The following is a 4,050-nucleotide window of genomic DNA, read 5'->3' on the forward strand; positions in this document are numbered from 1 at the left end:
TCCAGATATATGCAGTGTTTCTCTCTTAATTCTTTCTCCTCTGGGCCTGTCACTTCTCAGTGTGATCTTTCCATGGGTTTGTGTGGATGACTAACACCACTGCTCGCTTAAATCTCTAGCCATACCACTACCTAGCTTTAGCACTAGAGTGTATGATCAAAAGTGAAAAAGGAAGGTAATGGTACAACTACACAGGAAGTGAGGAAACCCAGAAAGAACACACCGGGGGAAAGGACGAGATTCTCACAGAATCACAGATAAAGTGAAAAAATGAAAAATATAAATGAAAAAATATACAAGGAAAAAAAAGAGAGAGGAAAAAAAGATAGAATGAGAGAGAAAGAAAGAAAGAAAAAGGTTTGCAAAATTACACAAGTTAAAGCTAGACCTGACTATTCTGTATAGAGATGAAAAGAATATGGAGTGCCTTGTGTATGCACAAAAATATGAACTGCTCTAATCATACAACCACATCTCTGAACTCTACAACCTTTGATAAACATGTGTCATCATGTATTATTATAAATGATTTTAGACAAATGTGGCACAAGGTATTCTGGGAAGTCACTGGTAAAAAGAGCAAGAAATTGTTCTTTTAATTTGAATATAATACAATTAGGTAAGATTTTATTGATCAGGGTCTCTAGACAGATGGACTTGTGTCCCTTCTGGTATGGGTGCAAACTCTAGCAGTGGTCAGTCATTGAGTTCTGGTCCTGAGCTTCACCACCTCTCCCTGAACAGCTTAGCCAAGGGTTGTGCTGCCATCCTTCTTCACCTACATTCTGCTCCTCCTAATTTGTCTTTGCTATCCCCTCCTTTGTAAGGATGCCTGGAAATACAGAACTCGGTAAATGATGCAAAATCATGACTAACTCGCACACAAATTTCTGCTGGGAAATTTGCCAGGTTGCTATGGAAAACACAAACTGTRAGGAGCATCTGCTCTCTGACTATCCTCCTCTGTCCTAGCACATTCACTTGTATTCTACAGAAGCTTAAATTCACAATCCCTGTTGAAATGCATGAAGATGCTAACAAGCTCTGCCATCCAAAAATTGTGGACATTTTGTATGTTCGTTTTGTTTTCCACACTCTGCACAACGAAAAATGTGACCCTTGAAAAGTGAACATGGAAAAGAAATCTATGTTCTTGCATGATGAATGTTTCTGCAACACCAATATACAATTTTTATACATGAAAACAGGCCAAAATATTAAGATGACCCTATCTGTGCTTATAACTCAGACACACTTTATAAATTTAAGCACCACAAACACACGAGCCCCTTGATATTTAATATACATTTTAAAAACAATCACCACTTTCAACATTTTAGATGTGAACCTTCATCATTTACAGCATGCCTTCTCTGATACCTCACACATGACYGTAAAAAGAGATGTCATTCCTCACTTCTGTTCCACAATTTTCTAAACAAACAAGCACATCCTACAAGGACCTCTTTTCTTCCCCTACAGCTATCCCTGCAATCAAAATATCAAAAGGAAACARCCTACTAGTTCTACAATCTGGTTCATCAGATAGGAAAATAGCTAACACACTTCAAAGCACTTCTTCATATCAATATTCAAATATTGATATTTGCTATCTGAGAACATGGTATTTTCATAGGAAGAATACTTGTTGGATACATGATGCACAGATTTTTTCCATCCTGGTTACATTTTTTCCACATATTTTCCAGGAGACTGGAAAAACATCTACTTTTGGCAAACTGACGTGACTGCCCATATTAGTTCATAGACATGTTAGTGGAGTTGTGTTTTCTCACTGTGTTTCACCTCCACTAATAATACATAATTTCAATCATAGTTTTTTTCAGTGAAAATGGAGTTTCTGTGACCTTTACCCTTCTCGTAATTCTGATTTCTGAAGCCTGCTGCAATATGCCTTGACCTGTTGTCACGCTGAAGTTTTACATATGCAGCTGTTCTACATATGTTTTCTACATGCTAGCTCGTGAGATGATTTCTAGACTCCTCTGTCACTATTCAGCATCGTGTGTTCATAACGTAYAGGACACACACTCACAGGAGTATTTTAAACATGCAGGTTTCACCAGAAACTTTTGAGTCTCAGGTGACAGTGGTCTCTCTTGTCCCTTTCAACCACCCAGTCAGAGTCACTAATTTGCAATTTGTAAGTCATTAAAGTCTGAACACAGTCAGAAGTGTATTTTCCTTCAGTTTCACCAGAGACATGAGTAATTGTCTCACATGCAACAGTTTAAATAAGCTATTTATTAACACCTGCTTGACCTGCACCTGCAATGTTGTTATTACTAGCCAGTACTGCTATGAATAACCTCTGGTCCTACTGCTCACAGTGCATGCTTTATATTAGCTAGAGTATTTAAAATGAGGCAGTGTTCCAGCACTTTCACATAAAAACGAGGAAGTCTTTATCTCGTTTTGCAAGTTCCCCAAACACCACCAACTTCAGAACGCATGGTAAACACCTGGCACATTATATTTTATAAAAAATATGACACAGTTGGATACTAACAATGCTTATTTTTCATTCTCTACAATTTATGTAAAACTAATCCAGATACCAAACATGTTATTTCCCGTATTTTGGTAAGTCAGTGAGAGCTGCTAATGATACAATCTGAAACAGTGCAAAATCAAAAGTACTGTAGCACGCAGAAAAGCAGAGAAAAGAAAACCAAAATAATCATACCTTTCCTACAGTAACTGTGCTTTTCTCTGCTTGCTGCTTAACTCTCAGTACAGTAGAACCTAGCCCTAGACATTAAGCATGTTTATACTGTCCTAGGCATTGCAAAACTTTAAAAGCAGTTTTTGCCATAAAATGCTTACACTTTAAATACAAGGAAGAAGGTGAAGATAGCAGAAAGAGAAAGCCTAACAAAATCAGAAGTATATTTGCTGATATGCACAGTAAGCTGAACACAGCAGTTCCATGTTCCTTAAAGACTAATAAGAGTATCACAGGAGTGTTTGAGGTAGTGCTGAATTACAAAAGGACTACATCATGAAGCGGAATAAAGGAAGCTCCTTCCATGTTGGAGGGAATTCTTATATAAGATTCAGAAATACTTTTAAAAAATGCTTTAATGCTGTTAGTATTGTCTTCTGAATGCAAATCACTTATGTCACTACCAAATAAGCCTGGCAGCTTTCACTATGCAAGGAAAATAATTTCTTTTCATTACATCTAAGAATAGATAGCAAACAATATAAATCTTTTAATTAATAATTTAAAAACGATGGAGTGCTCCAGCTAGAGAGCAATTCACTACATATATTACACAAAAACAGCTCAGAGACAACTCGGGAAGAGGTAGAAGCTATGAACCTACTGGATAAAGTTATTCTTTTGCTCCCTGAGGATGAACACATCACTCCAGTAACTTTCTATTGCTGTTATTTTCAATGCAAGTACTTATTGTACTGCTAATTCACGTTTTGCTAGTAGAATTGCTGCATTTTACACTATTAGGTCGTTATTTTGCAACACTTTAAAATTTTATTAATCCACAAATTACTTCTCTGAACAATTTCCCATSCGCAGTCTCATGAACTTTCAAAAAATAGGTGGAAAGCAAGTAATGCAGTAATAAATTTTACTTCTTTGTAGATAGTGCGCTATTTCTGTAAAACTCTTAACTCCTACAAGTTTAAAACAACTGAAGGGAATCAGTTATGTACAAGATGTTTGGGTAGGCAGTCTTTTTTTTTTTTCCTGTCTGTGACATTCAGAGGATAGAAGATACTGAGCGGGGGGCAACGCACCCGCCGTCTTTAATTACGCCACKTTTGTACAACAGCACAGAAGTCACCGCACCAGCTTTAAACGCGCGCCGCCGCACAGGAGACGGAGAGCGCGGTCTCCCGGGAACCACAAGCGCCTCTTTGTATATAACCGCTTTATAAGAATTCCCGCCTATTTCACTCCCCCTTCCTTCCTCCCGCCGCCATCTGCCCGCGACCGTGCCTAGCGGCGCGGCCCCTCGGCGCGGGGCCCCGTCTTCCCTTTCGGGGAGGAGAGCGCCGGGCCCG

Source organism: Rhea americana, unplaced genomic scaffold, assembly GCF_003343005.1.
Source record: "Rhea americana isolate MKP2758 unplaced genomic scaffold, rheAme1 scaffold_58, whole genome shotgun sequence".
Classification (NCBI taxonomy): domain Eukaryota; kingdom Metazoa; phylum Chordata; class Aves; order Rheiformes; family Rheidae; genus Rhea; species Rhea americana.